This window comes from Vicugna pacos, chromosome 16 (genome assembly GCF_048564905.1).
Source record: "Vicugna pacos chromosome 16, VicPac4, whole genome shotgun sequence".
Lineage (NCBI taxonomy): Eukaryota > Metazoa > Chordata > Mammalia > Artiodactyla > Camelidae > Vicugna > Vicugna pacos.
The window spans coordinates 40,833,357-40,853,235 of record NC_133002.1 but is presented as its reverse complement, the minus strand read 5'-3'; the positions used below and the strand labels follow the sequence as shown (position 1 = coordinate 40,853,235).

Below are 19,879 nucleotides of genomic sequence, written 5' to 3'. Positions count from 1 at the left end.
TTTATGTAGTAGTTGGGAAAGATTTCCAAGATGTATTGTTAGGTGAAAGAAACCTACCATTATCATTTGCATTTTTTTAAAAGGGCGGATGGAGTAGGGGAAGAATATGTATAATACTTACATGTGTAGAGGATATCTCCAGAAAGGAAGAGAAATGAGGAGCTCCTAGGAGGTGAGGGTGGGGAGGAGAGTTTAAATGTCTTGGGGTACCATTTGAGTGTTGTACCATGTGGACCAATTGTCTATTAAAATACATATTTTAAAAAAGAGAAAATTAAGTTTTCCAAAGGGCTCCCTCACCTTAAATCTTTTTTTCACAATTTTGTTAACCAATGAATATGAGTTTAGAATTAGAAAAATGGCTTCTGTGTCTGGTAACGTGGCAGCCACGGACTTTCCCACTGAGAATTGCTAATTATCACAGATATTAAAAGTGTCATCTTGAATGTATCTGTGAGCTGCCGAGGAAGCAGGAAATCCTAAAACTAGGAGCAGAGAAGAGCACTGAAGGCAGCTTTGGCCCTGAGGGTTTGGCCCTGGTGAACTTGGTTGATTTTGTGGCCTAGGGACAATCTCAGACCTGCAAAATGTAAGGATTTTAGTGGAGAGCCCCTCACAAATGTGAGGTCCCAAAGGTGCACACCCTTGGGGTGAAGATGAATTAAAAATACCACCCGCACTTCCAACAGACTACAAGGAAATAACCTATCTTAAATCTTAGTGCTGAGAGCAGTAGGGAACCCCTTCCCTAATCCCACTCCCAGGAAATCTTAAATCCAAGCCAGTTCTCACACAGGGTTGCAGCCTGTACTTAAAAAAAACCTCAAGTTGATGATGTACAGTGGTCCTTGGCCGACAGTATTCTCCAATGCCTGACAGAAACAAGCACAAATCCTTTCTGAAAGAACACACCTCTACCTGTGGACTCAAACAATTTCTACAGATAAATTAGAAGAAAATTGAGAAAATCAATAAACACATAAGGAAACAAGGCATTGCAAATGGGAGCCCATGGAATACAAATGCAGAATCAGACTTGCAAAGACACCCAGTATTGACATTGTCAGAGGTAGGACATTCTAGAAATTAAAGAGGCTGTTAAAACTCCAAGTTGAGAGTGAGAGTTGTTGAAAAAGAAACAAACAGATCTCGTAGAAGGAAAATAGATTTACTTTATGCATATATCCACTCCAGTGGAAGAGTTTGTCCTGGTTAAAAAGCCTCTAAAGCATGTGAAGTGCCTACAAGAAACCTGTAAGTGGCAAGCATTGTTAGCGGCTTACACAACAGACTGAAGCTTTAATTGGGTATCAGGTGGTCATAGCTTCAGGGGAGGCTGGCCTCCTCTCCAGCCCCAGGGGCTGAATCCTGATTGGTCAAACTCTAAGCCAATCACAGAGGTCTGGTCCCTTTGCCTGCAATGGATAGGCAAGGATATGTGAAGCCATTCTAGGCATTAAGACGTCAGAGGAAGCCTGCTGGGGACTTGTGGGAAAATCTTTGCTCCTAAAAAGAGGTGAGTGGTGAGAAACAGTCCTTTTCTCACACTAGTCACTGCTGTCTGCAGTGTGAAACACGGAGACATAGGAGCCATCTTAGGGCCATGAGGGGAGCTGGCCTACAATGACAGGCCAGTACACTGAAGATGAAATGCCAAGAACTTAAGTCCCCAATGACTCAATTTTGCTGGTAAATTAACCCACTATGATACTGCCTGACCTCAGAATTCTTGTTACGTGAGGTATACCTTTCACTACTGTTTAAGCCATTAAAAAAAACTCTTTTCTTGGGGGAGGGAGGTAATTAGGTGTGTGTATATATATATATATATATATATATATATATATATATATATATACATACATATTATTAATATTAATTATTTAACATTAATAATATATGTATTATTATTAGGTTTGGGGGGCTAGTAATTAGGTTTATTTATTTGTTTATTTATTTTTAATGGAGGTAGGGGGGATTGAACCCAGGACCTCATGCATGCTAAGTATACACTGTACCACTGAGCTATACTCCTCCCCCACATTTAATCCATTTTGAGTTGAGCTTTCAGTGACTTGCATAAGGAAGCTTCTCGACTGACACACCTCGCTCTCACACTGCAAACCCAGACAAGGGTAGCAGGGACTAAATTCACAACCAGCTGGCAGCTCGCCTGGAGCTTCTAGGAAAACTGATTGGCCTCCCCCCAGCTTTCAGAGGACAAGGGTCCAGGGGCAATGGGATGTGTTTTGGCACTTAGGACTGAAGAAGAGTACCTGTTTTACACCAAGAGTTCAGCTTTTGACGTCATTGATTTAGTTACTCATTACAAGTCTGTAGACACGAGGTAAGATATAAGGACAAACAGAAGAGTAGAACAAACACAGAGTGTCTTCTGCGTCCCCTCCCTCCCATAGTCACCAATCCCCTTTTTGGTGCCATACCCACCCTCCCTCTGCAGTTACTGGTCCTCCTCACTGACTCTTTCACAGGAGGTAGAATGATGTACCATCTGAGAGTTTGTGTATGGGCTTTATCCCACCTGTTGTGGGCCTGGAAAACTAAGAAGTCAGACTGACTCTCAGCCCCATTCTGCTTTGGGGTGAACTCTTTCCTAGCCCTCTCCTTCTGGTCAACACCCCTGTTCTGAACCTAAAGGTGGGTCGGGATCAGAGTCCTCTACAAGAATTCACAGGTTCATTTGAAAGCCGTTTACTATAAAGTTACAAGAGGAGTTCACCATGCTCTATTTAAATCTCTGTGATCTTTCACATGCTATTTACTGTCCTTCCTCATTTGACAAGCTCGTACTCACTCTTCTAGACCGGCTTAAACATCGTCTCCCCCAGGAAGCTACCATAATTCCCAATCTCCCTTCTCACCAGTACCCTTTCTTAACAAAGGAGGTTGTCCATTTCTCCCCACTCCCAGCTCATCTCCATTCACTTGGTATTGAAGATCTTTTGTTTGTATGTCTATTTCTCCCTCCGTGACTTACTCATCTTTGTATCTTTATACGTGACATATGGCAAGTCCTCATTAAATGTTTATTAAAATCAAATGAGAAGGCTTGAAATAATGAAACCTGTTCTGGGACCATGACGTGCACTGTACAGTGGAGTGTCCCCTAGTCTCTACTCTGCTGTTGTCTGTAGAGCCACTTCCCCTGGCTGTGTGGACTCGAGGTAGTAGAACAGTAGAAACATGCCAAGGAAATATCTTTACTGAGATTGAACAGATTCTTTTAAAGTTGTTAGTTGGATCTCCTGGATTCCAGCCCCTCTAGGGCTCTCATGATGCTGCACAAGCTTGCAAACACATTTACCTCCTGATAGATCCAACTATCTGTGTTCTTTGGACTGAAACACATTGCTGCTCAAATGTGAGTATGCATGTGACTGATAAAACAGTAATTTCAAAGATTCAAAAAGACCCCCCTACACTAGAAAATATAAAGAACTCTTGGAATCAACAATTAAAAAAACCCAAATACCCAGTTAAAAATGGGCAAAGGATCTGAACTGACATTTCTCCAAAAGAGATATACAAATAGCTAATAAGCATATGTAAAGGTGCCCAACACCATTAACCATCAGGGAAATGCAAGTCAAAACTACAGTGAGATAGTACTTCACACTCACTAGGATGGCAGTAATAGAAGAGACAGATAAAGACAAGTGTTGGTGAGGATGTAGAGAAATTGGAATTTTATACTGTTGGTGGGAATGTAAAATGATACAGCCACTTTGGCAAAAGGTTTGGCATTCCTCCAAGGATTAAACTTAGAGTTACCATACGAATGCCAGCAATTTCACTCCTAGATATATACCACAGAGAAAGGAAAACATGTCCACACAAAAAACTTGTACATGAATATTTATAGCAGCATTATTCATAACAGCCGAAAAGTGGAAAACAGCCCAAATATCCTTCAACTGATGAACAGATAAACAAAAGGTAGTATATGCATATAATGGCATATTTATTTGGCAATAACAAGGAATGAAATACCCATTCATGCCACATGTTGAAAACAACATGGAACTACATATTATAGGATCCATTTATATGACATGTCCAGAACAGATACATCCATAGAGAGAGGAAGTAGAGTAGTGGTTGCCTAGGACTGAAGGGGTTGGGGTGGGAAGGGGAGAGTGACTGCTAATGGGCAAGGTGTTTCTTTTTTGGGTGATGACAATAATCTAACAGTTATGGTGATGATGGTTGCACAACTCCTGCATATAGTAAAACCGTTGAATGGTATACTTTCTTTTTTTCTTTTTTCTTTTTGAACGAACTTGAGAATCCATTTTATTTATTTTTATTTTTAGGGGAGTGGTAAGTAGGTTTTTTTTTATATATACTTTTAATGGAGGTACTGGGGATTGAACCCAGGACCTCATGCATGCTAAGCACACTCTCTACCACTTGAGCTCTACCCTCCCCCTGAATTGTACACTTTAAATGAGTGAATTGCATGGCATATGAATTATATGTCAGTAAAGCTACTTTATATTAGATGGATAGATAGATAGATGATGGATGGATAAATAGATAGATAAACCGATAAACGGCAAACAGGTAGCAGTCAGCCTTCTTCCTGTTTCCACAGCAGGGATTTCTCTCCTGTTTGCCTTTAATCCGTTTATCTCCCTGTTGACTGGAATCCACCCAGCCAGCAAACTCATGTTTGCTCTGTGGTAATCTCCCTAGGATGTGCCAGGCCTGGGGCCTAACTTTGCTCTGCAGTCCTTGCCAACTAGGTCAGTGTCAGGGAAGGCAAACAGCCCGGACTGGCCCTGTGGCGGATGTGTGACAACAGGAGGGCATGAGAAGCAGTCAGAGCCCCTCCGCAGGCTCCTTTGGGGAGGAACCTGCCATCCTTTCTCGGGTTGAAGCCTCCCGTTGCTGAACCGGGAGGTGAAGCCAGATACCAGTGAGACTGGATGTAGGAAAGCCCTTCCCCCAGGAGGGGACAGGCTCTGGGGAGTCATTAACAGTGAAAAGAGAACAAACACCAAACAAGCACTGCCCAGTGGGGACTGTGCTACTTGCTTTACATCCTGATCTCATTTAATTCTTCCCAAGAGAGCCTGTGAGGTGTGAAGGAGGGACTTTTTAAATCAGTTTTACAAATGATGGAACTCAAGTTCAAAGAGGTTAAGTAACTTGCCTAAAGCTGTATGGCTAGAAATATGTGAGCCAGATTCTACTCAAAAAAAGAAAGATTCCAAACAGCCTATCCACCCCACAGTGGTGGACTGGTTTAATTAATTGTCCTTCATTCATATAGCGGGACACTGCAGATGCTAAAAAGAATTAAGCATGCACTAAAACCTTCTGGAATGATCACCACTATGTATTTTTAAGTGAAAAAAGCAAGGTTCAGAACGGTGTATGTAGCATTCCACCATTTGTGTACAAGAGGGAAGCAAAGAATACATAAATGTGTAATTGCTTGTTTCTGAATAAAATCTCTCTGAAAGGGCACCTAAGAGACTAGTGACATTGTTTGCTTCTGGGGAAGATGCGGTCGTCAGGCTCCAAGACCCCCCAGATTCTTGCCTCCTGGTAGTCACATCCTGCACGGGCTACTTTGGGCTGACTCCTCAGTGATACCAACAGGACATCGCTGAAATGATGGTCTGTGACTGCCAAGGCTAGGGCATAAGACCTTGTGGATTTTGTCTTGTTCACTCTTAAATATGGCATGAGAACATGTAAGCTGCCCTATGGAGAAATCCAGGTGGAGAGGAACTGAGGCCTCCCGCCAACAGCCATGAGAGAGACTCATCTTGGAAGAGGATCCCCAGCCCCAAGTCAAGCTTTCAGATTACTGTGGCCCAACTGACATTGGACCGCAGCTTTTTGAGAGACCCAGAGACAGAACCGCCAGCTAAGATGTGCCCAAATTCCTGACTCACTGCAAGTTTGTGAACTAATGAATATTTACTATTTTTTTAAGCTGCAAAGTTTGGGGTTAATTTATTATGCAACAGTAGCTCACAAATACAGATTTTGGTTGGGGGAGGGTGCTGCTAGAACAACTATCTAAACCTGGGGAAGTGGATTTGGAACAAGGCAGCGGGAAGAGCTGGGACTTTGAGGAGATTGTGTGAAAGCTCAAGTTACCTTGAATAGACCGTTCACACAAGCCTGATGGCGTTTGGAGAGAATGTGACTTATAAGAAAATACTACTGGAAACTGGGGGAATGGGATCCAGGTAGGAGCTGGAAAGCTAGGGGATGGGAAGGAGACTTTTCACTTTGAGTCTTTTGAATATTAATATAGTACCTCTATGAAAAAATAAACTGATAATATTAAATTATTATTTAATAATTCTTAAAATGAGGCTTAGAATGTGATCTCTGTAATTGGAACTGGCTTCTAGGGCCTCTGGTCACTGCTGCTGCCCTCTTACCACTGTAACACATGGCCACCATGGGTCTAAATGGTCCAGTTTTCAGGAGGGCTGGAAAGGTCCGTGTGTCCCAGTGTCCTTCAGGGGACAGAAGGAGCTTTGGGATATTTGGACTGGTCTCTTAAGCATCTTTTCTTTCCTCTTTGTCATCTATTTTTCTTTCTGGAAGATTTTCTTGGTTTTACTTCCACTTATTTTTGGACTCTTTTCTTTCTTTCATCATACAGTTAATTTTCAAGAACTTTTACTTGTTCTCCAATCATTCCTTTTTTGGTGCTTCCTAATCTCATTGTACCATTGTAAAGTCTTCCCTTAACTAGCTGAGATTTTAATTAAAAATTTAAGTTGTTTTCCTCTTTTCTATATTGTGTTCATTTTCTCAGAGTTCTTTTTTCCTATTTTTTCTCAGTTTGTTTGCTTTTTCTCCTTTATGTTTGAAGTATCTCATAAATGTCTGGTGTGCACTGTTTCCCTGCTTATATTTAAGAATGAGGCATTAAAGGTTTCATTGGATTCTTACCTGGTAGGGGAAATACCATGATCACAAGTGTGGTTTTCCCAGGGCGAGGCTCATCCATTGCACTCTGGATATGCTGACCCCTGCGATTTCCCCAAATGTGGGAAACTGGACTGCATAATTTGTGGTAGTGGGAGAAATCACCTGATTTTCACCAATGTCCCCTCTGCAATATCCCCTTTGGTTTCTAGTTTCCTCTGCCCTGTTAGACCCTTCTTCACTCAACTTGCTTCTCCAAAACATCTTGAAATTTCTTATCTGTCTTCTCTCCTCTTTGTCCTAAAGGTTTCTGTTTTGTTTTTGTTTTTATTCCTTTACTAATGTTTTAGTTGTATCTCTGGAGGAAGATAAAATCTCTTGTAATCCATCTGCTCTGTTTAACCAGAATTGTGTGCTAGCTTTCCTAAAACACAGCACAGCCTCAACAAAACACACCTGTGTGTGAGATTCAGGCCATGGATCACCAGTTTCAACCAAGATACTACCAGTGTGGTATCTTGGGTCAAAGCTAGCTGCCAACCAAAGAGTTTGCCTGATCGGGAGGCAGAGCCCAAGAATTTGGGGAGATACTGAGATAGAGCAAAACCACACTAAATGGATCAGCAATTGAACATTTAATTCAGATAAGTTTATTTGGCAACTGCAATCTAATTAGGATTATCTGGTGTGTGATACTGACCTGGACTGTCAGGTTTTTTTAGCTTCTTGTCTAATTAGGCAAATATTTAACTGGGTATATCAATGTTCTTTCTCTTATCATTAAGAATATTTCTTGAGTGGGAAATTGGTAAGTACAGTAATACGAATTCTTTGTAGATAAGCACCTTCCTTGATGTTAAGCAGGAAAGATGAAAATACCTAGGAATATTAGAGTATTCACAAGGCATCCTGAGTGGTCCTAGTTGAAATCATTTTAGTACCATCTAGTAATACTGGTCTCCAGCAAAAGTGTTTTCAATGAAATGAGTGATGTGGGGTCCTACCCATGGAACACCAAGTGCTTTAAGTCATTCAAAAGTATCAGGAAGAGTGCTCAGAAGTAGGAAACGGAGCCGCCCAGAGTGAGGCTGAAAAACAGGTGCACATGGTCATTTGAGGTGTAATCAGGATTCCTCCTACTGCTTAGAAACAGGAAGCATCCCGGGCAATGGAAAAATCCTGTGTAACCAAGACACCTACCCCAGGGACTCTCAGGGCTTGAGAGAGACCTAAGCCCTTTCCACTTTTTGACAGCTCTTCTACGTTCAAGAATACAGAAGTTCCAAAATGGAGAGCATCAGGCAGAAATGCTTCAGGCTACCAGTCACTTAAAACCTGATTTATTGTTAAAGAAATGAATGTGTTTCCTGGCAAAATAAGAACTGGAGATGTTGCTGGTATTCGTCAACCAGACCCCAGGCGAATTTCTGTCATTTTCCTCCACCCTCTTTGACAAACTAGCTTTGGGACCTATGTACTGCCTCCTACCCCCAAGATGGCCACCACCATTCTAAGCATTGTGGCCTCATTCAAGGCAGGAATGAGGATGAATGGGAGTAGGGCCAGCAGCTGTGGTTCCATTTCTCAAGGAAGCAGTTTTCCCAGAAGCTCCCAGAATCCTTCAGCTTCTGTATTGGCCAGAACTATGTCACGTGGTACTCTTAGCTGCAGGAAAGTCTGGGAGAGTGAGTATTCCCTCCCCCTTCCCTGACTCTATAGTGGAGGAGGCCAAGGAGAAGGGAGTTGGGAATTGGTATTAGATTAGTCAATCTGCAGGGTCTGGTGCCCTGGCTTACAAAAATGGCAGCCTATACTTAATGTTACCATCTACCAAATTATTTTAACACTCTATACTGACACTGATATACAGAAAATGAGCTATAGTTGTGCCACTTGAAAGGCAATTAGAAATATATAGTTCAGAATTTTAATTTGAAGCGCCTTCTGCTGGCAGTTTGGTCTAGTAATGAGAACCAAGTTGAAAGACTTCTTTCAATACTATCAGTGAATTTCTGTGACTCTGTGTATAAATTGAATTCCAGAGAACTGACCAAGTCTGAAATTGATGTATCTTGTTTATTTGTTTATTGTCTGTCTGTGCCTACTAAAATATGAACTCCACAAGGGCAGGGACTTTCACTTTCTCACTGTACCTCGATGCCTAGAGGATGCTTAATAAACATTTATTGAATGAATATGTAAATGATAAATGCTCTGAAGCCCATCTCCAGACCTCAAGTGAAGAACCCTGCTTCCTAGGATGATTCAAAAGTGAATCCTTTAATAGTTGACAAAAATGTGTATTAATGCTATCAGAAATTACTGGTGGGCTTTAGGGAGGCAGGCTAGTAAAGAGCATCCCTTGTCTAGGGCTGAGTTCTGAACTACTGAGACGTGAAGGAGTCAAGCAGGTGTTGATTGCAATGTCACCTTCATTGCTGAAGAAGCCAGGATGGAGGCTACAGATTTAGGTGAGCTGGACAATGACCAATGTCCTAATTACAACCCCCCCCCACCGCCTTGCCATAAGAAGTTCTGAAAGCCCTGAGCCTTGCTGCAGGGCTGGCTCCTTTCCAGCTGTGCTTGCAGCTGGCCAGCTGGTGGGATACCCCACCCGAAGGAGAGCAGGAGGCAGGGTTTAGGCAGCCCTCCTCAGCCCGCAAACCCACCTCCTCCTCCCAAGAGAGACTTTCCAGCAGGGAGAGTGGCCAGGAGGGTGTGACAAGTGGAAAGGGGTCTTTCCCTGACCCCCACCCCAATTTATCAAGATTGTACCTTTTCCCTTTCTTCCTCCAGGTTGATTCTTTTCTGCATTATTACAGGAGATTATGTCAACTACAGTCCAGTGCCTGCCTGGCATTCAAAGACAGTACGCGTTTAACACGCTTCAGCCTCTTTTCCTCCTCCTCCCACCTCGGATGATCTCTCAAGCAAGGTGGGGAGAAATGAACCTTCCCTTCCTCGTGGAACATATTTCAACTTCATTTCTCCTTGGGATTGCTCAATTTCCCTTCCTGTGTTTGCAATTTCCCCAGGCATGTGACTTGCATTTGGCAACCCTTGTCCTGGGGCAGTGGGGACAGTGAAGTTATGCCTCGAATACCACGTTCCTGCACCATGAAGTCAAACTGTACATATTGCCTAGACCCGCCTGTCCCCTCTCCCTGCTGAGGGCTCTGCTCTCCCCAGCCAGCTCCAGACCCCATCCTGTCTTCCTTGGGCTCTAGTTCCAGTAGCTAGAAGACATTTCTCTCTCTCTGACACCCAGCAGCATTTCTTATGTTTGGAGGACTCTCTTCTTTATGGTTTTATTAAGAGGAATCACCCACCTCTGGCTACAGAAATGGAAAATGCTAGATTTTCTCTTTTCCAGCGTCCCCTTTGCAAATAGAGCCTGGGCATATGGTCCAGGCTCACAAATCAGAGGGCCTGTGCTGGACTTTGATGGGGAGCTGGTGTGGCCTGGGCAAGCAGGGACCCCAGAGAACGTCCACCTTTAGTGATAGAGAATGAGGCTGGTCTGGATTCCTGGCACTGTGGGGTGACAGAACTTACCCTGGCACACGTGGAAGTTCCATCTGGGGACATGTCCCTACCTGTGTAGTTTTGAGCCTAGTTCTTGGGCTGGTTGTGTGAGCTGCCCATTAACCTTCTGAGACACTTGCTGCTTAATTCAGTCATTCTGTGCCTATGATTTCTAGCTGGGAACTATGACAGTCACACAGTAATTGAGTCCCTGACCTGTCCTTCCAAGTCTGACTTTCTTATCAGTTCCCACTTGATGTAAGAGAAGGGGACCCACATTCCATCTCAGGGAAGGATATTAACCTAGTCACATTGTTCTTCTGTGTCAGGGAGACTGAGCTGTGGAAAGTGCCCTTAACTCAGACTGAGAACCACATGCTTTAATCTTCATTTTATCAAAACTAACCCAGTGACCTTAGGCAAGTCACTTCACCTCCCTGGGTTTCCTCATCTGTCAGGTGGTCTAGATGGAGATGCCGATCAGAAGACGCCTCATTTCTACATCATTCCTGTTCTCTGAGCCTGAGTTTCATCACAGTGCTTCAGTTTAGTGGAGTATTTTTGTTTGTTTTTCCTGTAGTAACTTGTAACTATAGCTCAAGCAAGAAAGCTTAATGTATGGTTAGTTTTATCGCTCCATGCCACTCCTGGTTTCCAACCCCAGGCTCAGATATATCCCAGCTTTAAAAACCCAAGAGCTGGAACTCCACAAAACAAGGCTTGATACATGTGTATTCAAGCTATTCACAAGGACTGGATCTAGGAAGTATGTCTTCTACTTATGGGTGCAATCTTCTTTACCTATGGACAGGGGAGGGCTTATCAAATCAGCCCAGGATTGGGGCTTGAATCCTGACTCTAAGTGGCCTTGAGCGAGGACCATCAGGTTCCCACACGCCGCTTCATGCTACTAGCTAACGAGTTGGGGCTGGCTTATCTTCCCAAGGAAGATGTGAGTTTCTCAGGAGCAGGATCCGTGTCTTAAATAGATTTCATGTCCACCCTCCTACCCCTCTTCCTTCGACTTTTATATACCCATGTATACATGGAACATCTCTGGAAGACCACCCAGGGAGGACTGGAGCCAGGAGGAAGAGGAAGGCTTTTCCTTACTGTACACTCCTGAATATTTGGCCATGAATGTAATGTGATTATTTTAAACTACTTAATAGAGAAATAAGAAAACTCACATCTTCATTTTTTTTTTCATTTTATGATAGTACAATAGTGTGTTTGTCCAACCTCTTATTTGGGGGCATTCTGATTTCTCTATCTGGTTAGGGGTTGTTGCTCACCTCTCTTCAACCTGGGATGGCCTCCCAGAGGAGGTGGCTTCTGATGGGTGAGTAGGAATTAGGTGAAGGAAAGGTATCCAAGCAGAGAGACCATCGTGAAGGTATGAGAGTGTGGGCCTTACGAGAAAACACAAGGAGGGTGGACTTGGTGAGGATCAGCCTGAAGGGATGGGATAGGTCATTAAGGGCTCCTGCAGCATGCTAGAAACTTGAATCCTGGGACTTTATCCTAGACACAACAGGAAGCCATTGAAAGGAATTTAGGTTGGTGAGTAATACTGATTAACTGTACCAATCAGCAACTCCCAGACAATGAATAGCTTCTCATGACTTGTTGATAAGATAACTGGATTGTCATCTCCTAGAACCCCCCTACTGTGGTGTGATCGTGAGACCCCCTACCAGACCATCAGGTTATTCTACTTTTTGTGGGACAGTCAGTGTCTCTGCTACTTAAAAGCAGGTGGTCTTTAGAAGATCAGTGCTACTGCCCTTGGTGGTATTTGGGGTGATGTTCATGGGGGTTTCACGGAATCAGATTTTTGGTGATGGGGAAAACTTGGGAATCCAGTTCAGTTACAAATCCAAGTATTTGTGGGGAGCACTTGGGCTTCTGCAGACATGCTTACCAAGAAAACCTTTTTCTGATCCTAAGTGCCTTGCAATAGATTGAAGACATCGATGTAATCTTAGAGGCTCAGAATCCCTAAGAAATCATCAGAGGAATTCGGTTCGTCCTACCAAGGTTCTCTGAGCACTGAGTCTGTGGCAGCATGACACTTGACATGCAAAGGTCCCTGCCCTCTATGAGGTCAGTCTAGCAAAATACAGGAGGATATGAGATAAGAGTGATCATTTAAAACAGGAAGTTTTACTGTTGAACTCTGATATTAAAGTGAGATCAGATAAGAAAACATTTGTGAATCTTCAAGTTCAAGCCAAGAGTTTTAAATATCTATCAGGTAGTTCACCTTTTTTCTCTGGGACACTGATCTTACCAGTGGTCAACATTTCATGAGCTCTCAGTCGAATATCATTTTCCCAAGATTTAGCTGCCATACAATGACCAGGTTCTTATTTTCATTTGAGGGATGTAGGGTAGATTAATTAAAACTTATAAAGCTTCGCATTAAAGTTCAATAAAAGTTGGAATAAAATACATCTAATACAAAAAGAAAAGTGCAATACGAAAATGAATGTAGGTATATATGTGTGTATAACTGGGACCTTATGCTGTACACTAGAAATGGGCCCATTGTAACTGACTATACTAAAATAAAAAAACTAAATTAAAAGAAAAACGCAAAGGTAATTTACTCAAACCAGAACCCTTATGAGAGTCAAAGGGGTTCAATTTAGTAATTTCACCCAGAAAACAGGTATGAGCTAAGGCTGTCCCAGGGAAAGCAGGGCTTAACCAGCACCTTAAGCTGTGTATCATGCAGGGAACTCATTCTGTTACCATATTGGTTGACTGGACTCGCGCCAGCATCCTAGCCTGTGCCAGGACCCCTTGTCTCCACCAGGGAGGTTCTTTTTCTGATCGGATTCACACAGCCAATAAAGAAACCAATGCTGAGACCGGAACAGCATCAGCTTTATTCAATGGCAGAAAGAATAGAGAAGCAGGAACCTAGTTCTCAAATCAACTTCCCAACCCAATTAGGATGGAGACACCAAATCTATAGAAGGGTTGAGGGAAAAGGGAGGGAGTTGGAAAGAGGAGGAGGAATATTCATGACCTATCCAAGAACAGGGGTGTGGTTTGGATCCAGAACTGATGCAACAGTCCTTTTCAGTCCTTGAATGGGCTTTTCCAGTTGTCATGGCGATTGTCAACTTTCATGGCGCTGGTGGGAGTGTCATTTAACCTATATATTATAAGGAGCAAATAATGAGGTTCAGGGTCTACTGGATGTCAGAGCTTTCCATCTTCTTAGGCTTAGTTGGTTTTTGTTTTTTCTCTTTGCAGCTTCCTCCTGAAATTTAGATAAGAGTAATTGTTTTCCATTCAAGGGAGGGGCCGGGGTAAGATTCTAGGGCAATTCTACTTAGAATAAAAGAAAGACCAACTATTAGTTTATCCATAAATAAAGGTTGGTTTATTCATAACAAGGGTTGACCATGCCCTACCCCCCATAAGCAGTCTGGAAGTGGGTTGTTGCTGGTGGCCCAGCTGCCCCTGTATGCAAGAGTTGAAGGTTCCAATTCCCTTGGTCTTATCCCTCCAGTGCTAAAATGTCAGATCCAGACACTGCAGCCAGGCAAGAAGAAAAGGTGTGGTCTGGGGTGGGGAAAGCTGAGGCTTTCCAGAAATCCTCTGTGGGCTTATGTTCATTCAGCATTGACCAGAACTGTGTCCCATATCCCCCAGCCGCAAGAGAGGTGAGAAGGCTCCTTTTCAATGAGGGAGTAAACAAAGGGAAGAGAGGGTCCGAAGGGCTTTGGTTGCAACCTACAGAGCATCTGCCCCAGGCTCCAAGTGGGAAACACACAGAGCTGTGGTTGCAGAAGAGGACACACCTAACTATGCAGGGGGGATGGGGGTGGTGAAAAAGGGCTTCCCGGGCTGGAAACGCAACCTTGGATGACTCAGTGGATGGAGAGCTCCCAAATGGATGCTGAGAGTGAGAAAGGGCACTGTAGGCAGAGCTCACAGGGCTCAGGCTCAGGAAATTGGGCCCAACAGGTAGAAAGGGACCTGGCACTAACAAGTTTGGTTTTCATTGGCTATTTTATGAATCCTCTGGGGCGCTTCCGAAGTAGGTTTCAGGGTGTCCCCAGATCTACCTCACCAGAACCTCTGGGGATGCCTGGCAAGTTTGGGAAAGTTGGTTCTCAAAGTGTAGGTAGTGCCTAAAGCTGCCCCCAGGGGCCCCACCCAGACCAGGCATCAGAGTAGAAGTCCACCCGCGGAGGGAGCTGCTCGAGGAGGGAACGGTCACTGGGTCACTGCTAGCCGCTCAGTTTGGTGGGGCCCAGAATGAAGGTGGACCAGTTCTGCAGGTGGGGTGAAAACAAAAAGTGGGAGAATAGCAACAGAGTTACCCTAGTTCTTTGCAGGAGTGACTGAGGCTGCACATTCTCAGCCTTTTGGCCATTCCGGAAAATTCCCAGCCAGGGCCCTATCCCTCCCAGGGGGCCAGAGGGCAAGATGAGCCGTCAATCTCCAATTGGGACCTCCAGGGCTCATGCACCCTCAGGGCTTGGGCTCACCCACCCTCGGGGCTTCCCTGCCATCCCTGCCTCTATTAACTCTAACTCCCCACCCCACTGGCCCACTGCCTAGTTAGCCTGGGGAAAATGGTCAGCTACTGGGCTGCAGGAAGGAAGAAGGGAGAGGCCCCGGATGCTGTGTCTTTGCCCCATGGGCTAGTTTGGAACTAACCAGGGCCACCTGCTATCAGCAACAGTGGTTTCGCAGGTAAAGCACCATTTGTCTTGCGTCAGATATTTATCCTAAATAAACCTCAGTAACCTCTGGGACTCTGGGCCAGCAGTGGCCTTGGTAGCTATAGAAGACAGAGGAAAACACCCACAGTGCTAATTTACAATGTGGCTCTCCAAATGTGAGGTCTCACCTTTCACTTTGGTTACCTTTCCATCTCCCCTTTTATTTCTGCTACAAACATTCCTTTGAGAACCTGCCATCTGCCTGAAGCTGTGATGGCTCTGGGGTCCCAGTGATGCAGGAAAATGGATGTGGGGCGTGAGGAGGGCCATTTCCCAGGTCTCAGTTGAGCCCCTGGGACGTGCCCCTCCAGGTGTGGGTCCTTGGCTTCCCGCAGGAAAGAAATCAAGTGCAAGCCACAGTTGAGTAAAGGTAGATTTATTTAGAGAGATACATACTGCATAGAGTGTAAGACAAGAGAAAGGCAAGGAAAAGGTTTGGGAACTGGGTGCTCAAGTGAAAGTAAAAGTAGGTACACACTCCATAGACAAAGTGCGGGCAGACAGAGTCTTTGAAGAGGAGGGAGGGAGCGAAAAGGGCCGCTAGGCATGGTGTTGCCAGTTTTTATGGGCTCAGTAGCTTCACACGCCTACAGGTGGGACCATTCCAGCTACCCTGGGGAAGGGGCTGGGATTCCCAGGAATTGGGCCACTGCCCACTCTTTGGCCTTTTGCAGTTAGCCTTGGGACTGTCATGGCGCCTGCAGGCATGTTATTTATCACGCTGTTACAATGAGCATATAATGAAGCTCAAGGTTTACTAGAAGTCAAACCTCTTAATTTTTAAGGCCAACTAGGAGTTGAATCTTCCACCATTTTGGTGTTAAATTGCTCTCGTTCCTTGAGTGGCTGTGCCCTGTCCCCTTCCCAACTGTCCCACCAAGAAGAAAGGCAAGCCCTCCAGTCTGGAGTAGAGGAGATATCAAAGGTGTGATAAGTAAGCAAAGAGCTTTGACCACACTAGCGCTCATCTGGAGTAGGATGGGGTGCAGGGTGGGGGTGCAGGCAAGGAGAGCTGAGCCAGTCTTAAAAAGCCAACTCTGGTCAACCAGCCAAAAGGAAGTTTATTCTTGCTAGAATCAATTAGCCGGAGGGAAGACATCGCGGTAGGATTTCAGGGATAAAACAGGGAGTGTTTGCAGATTTCTTTCCTTACCACTCAACCCCACAACCCTAGAAAACCTCACTTCCATCCCCAGTTAGACTAATCTTTAGTACTTTGGATCCAGACAATGACAGAAAAGGTCCAACGGGGAGGTGTTTACTGTGGGAGGGGGAAGGAGGGAGGAGAGAAAGTCAACCTTCTGATAAAGAGTGGAATGGGGAAGAGGGAGGGAGGGTGGAATCATGCCGGACTGTTGAACTGCTTCTAGAAGCAGGCTCTGCTGTGCAGTTAAATCAGTGGTTAAGAAGAATTCGGGTTTGGAGGTGGCTTTCCCTCCAGTCTTGGCATCTAGATTACCCTGGCTCTGCTCCGCCCGTCACTCATTCATTTGTTCATTCATTGATGCAGGAGATACAGCCATGGACAAAAAAATCCTCTGACCACATGATTTCTGTCCCCATAGGGGAGACAAGCAAAAAACAATCAAACTAGTAAGGGGTAAAGAGGAACAAGAAAGAGAGAGGGAAGGGTGCAGGGAGAGGGGGTGTACCAGTTCCCTACATTGGGGGACGCCTCAGTAATAAGGTGACAGGTGAGCAGAGACCTGAAGGAAGTGATGGAGTGAGGAGCATTGGCAGAATGGCATTCAGTGACAAGAGCAGCCCCTGCAAATGTCCTGAGACAAGACTGCCGGAGGAAACTGAGGCTGCTGGAACAGGATGAGCAACAAGGAATTCCTTTGAGAGAAGAGACCCAGAAGGAGTTTAAGAGCACTAGCTTTGCAGTCAGGCCCATGTGGGACCCATTACTTACTAGCGGTCTGTATTTAGGCAAATTGCTTCATTCTCCTAATGGCTCATTCTTCTTGTCTGTAAAATGGGAGGGACAAAATTATTGCCCTTATGGTGCTCCTGTTACAGAACCACACTTGGGTCTGCTTGCCTGAAGCGTAGCAAAGGCCAATCTACTGACACTGGGTTGGGGTGAAAGAAAGTACAGCGTTTATTGCAGGGTACCAAGCAAGGAGAATGATGCTCAAAAGACCCAAGGTCCCCAATGACTTTCAGGGGAGAGTTTTTAAAGACAGTGTGAGGGAAAGGGTCACAGAGTATGTGATCAGCTCGCAGGACAGCTCTTTGACTGGTTGATGGTGTGGTAACAAGGTAATGTTTGGGGGAATCTCAATCATCTTTCTGGTTCCAAATGAGTCTGGGGTCTGGGTACTGGTGGTCGGCATGCAGTGAACTTCCTCCACCTGGTGGGGGTTTCAGTATCCGCAAAACGACTCCAAGGATACGGCTCAGGGTATTATTTGTAGCCCTTGAGGAGAAACTAAAAGTCCATGGCCTTTTATGGCTAAACTATTATGATTTTGTCTTGCTTGACTGTTTTCCTTTGTTTCTGCGGTTTCTCACTTCCCTGATTAGATTTGCTATTTGGAACTCTGGTGAAGGCCTGGGAGGCTAAATCTTTTCTACAAACAAGAGGTTGGGGACATGGAGGGAGTGTGTCTGTCCCTAGGAAGGGTCCTGCTCAGTTTCACTCCATATGTTTTCCCTAAATAAGTGGCAGCTATGACTAGGGGTATTATAAGTACAATCTGCACATGTTCAATGTTTACTATTAACACTTTCCCCAAAAGATTTTCCAATGATATATTCTAGGTATTTTCTTTTTGATTATTTTTTCCAATTTTTTTTCATTGTAAAAAAATATACATAACATAAAATTGACCATCTTAACCACTTTTCAGTTCTAAGTTTAGTGGTGTTAAGTATATTCATGTATTGTTGGGCCACCATCACCACCATCCATCCACACAACTCCTTTTATCTTGTAAGATTGAAACTCCATCCTTTCAGTAGTAACTCCTCATCACTCCAGCCCCCCCGCCCCTGGCCACCACCATTCTACTTTCAGTTTCTATGAGTTAAACCATCCTAAGTACTTCATATAATTATATGATATTTGTCCTTTTGTAACTGGCTTATTTCATTTAGCATAATGTCCTCAAATTTCATCCCTCTTGTATGTCAGAATTTCCTGCCTTTTCAGGGCTGAATAATACTTCATTGTGTGCATCTACCATATTTTGTTTTTCCATTCATCCATAGATGGACACCTTTTGGCTACTGTAAATAATGCTGCTATGAACATGGGTGCACAAATATCTCTTCAAGACCCTGCTTTCAGTTCTTCCAGATATACACCCTCAAGTGGAATTGCTGGATCATGTGGTAGTTGTTTTTAATTTTTTAAGGACCCTCCATACTGTTTTCCACAATGTCTGCACTGTTTTACATTCCCACCAACAGTGCACAAGAATTCCATTTTCTCCACATCCTTACCAACACTTTTTATTTTCTGTTTTTTGGGCTTGTTTTTTGGGTTTTTTTTTTTTTTTGGATATTTTTCATCCTACCAGGTGTGAGGTGTCTTTTTTTGGTTTTATAAAAACATCCGGGGGGGAGTATATAGCTCAAGTGGTAGAGTTCATGCTTAGCATGCACAAGGTCCTGGTTTCAATCCCCAGTACTTCCTCTAAAAATAAATAAATAAACCAAATACCCACCCCCAATAAAAGTTAAAAATAAAATCTTAAATCACACTGACAGCAGCGTGTCTCTTATGCATCACAGACCAGCAGTCACAAACTACACTCACGCGAGGTGGGGGCTTGCTGCCATCACCCCAGAGCTCTGTCACAGGCACCAAAATTGAGGCCAGAGGAGCCCAGAGCTTGGCTGGGTCTAGGCCAGATCGAGTCAGAATCAGGATCCAGTCATCTTCAGACGGAAGTAGAAAGTTTCTCTTTGAATCAGTACTTCCTTCCACTTTTGTTTCATTGTAACAGAAACCCTAAGAGTTTAAACCTTTTGCAGGGAGTTCTGAGCTATGGTCAGCATAAGAAAACAACCGTCCTGCTATTTTTTTTCTATTTTTTTCCTTTTTTTAATTGATTTTTTTTTTTGCGGGGGGTGGGGGTTATCTTTACAAGTGTCCTCCTTTTAATCTTCAGTTTTGAAGATGAGTGATTGGGAGGTCCCTCAGCATCTGGCTTGGGTCTTTGGAATGGTCTCTGGAAGGCAGGCAGATTGTAGCAGGTCCTGTCTCTGCCCTTCCCTGCTTGACCCCTGTCTCTGCCAGGCGATGCACATCATATCTGATCTGGAGTGTTCTGATCCATCACGCTCCGTGCTCGTCCCCCTCTGACCTCAGGAGCCCACCTCTGGCTGCCCTGCTCATAGGCCGCCTTATCCTAGAAGCACCGCATGACAAGCTTCTCCCTCCTGCAGGACAGATCCCGGTCTCCCTGCTCTTCTTGGTCCACGTGCTCTTGGCTCTCATAACGCAGTTCACCCTCCCTGGCTAGCCCGTGGGTCTGTGCAGGTAAGGGATGGGCACAGGCCTTGATCTGGCAGAGCTTGTCCTAGCAGGGGAAAAATAACTATGACAATCAGCAAATTGAGTGCTGCATTAGAGAAAAATTAAGTGCTGTATCAGATAAAAAATAAAGGCCCAGAGGCCAAAGGTAGAGCCCTGGGAGGAACAGCTTATGGCTGAGCTTAGGAACTGGAGGCCC

The 19,879-nt window shown here is 44.4% G+C and overlaps 1 long non-coding RNA gene and 1 other non-coding gene across 2 annotated transcripts; both read left to right on the top strand.

Annotated features, from left to right (window-relative positions):
• Positions 1 to 6,937: 6,937 nt before the first annotated feature.
• Positions 6,938 to 7,100, top strand: LOC116283768 (U1 spliceosomal RNA). Its single transcript, XR_004193476.1, has one exon. It is a non-coding gene; the product is annotated as a U1 spliceosomal RNA (small nuclear RNA).
• A 1,425-nt stretch (positions 7,101 to 8,525) lies between these two features.
• LOC140686318 (uncharacterized) lies at positions 8,526 to 10,158 on the top strand. Its single transcript, XR_012060048.1, has 3 exons — positions 8,526 to 8,606; positions 9,292 to 9,392; positions 9,718 to 10,158. It is a non-coding gene; the product is annotated as an uncharacterized lncRNA (long non-coding RNA).
• Positions 10,159 to 19,879: the final 9,721 nt, after the last annotated feature.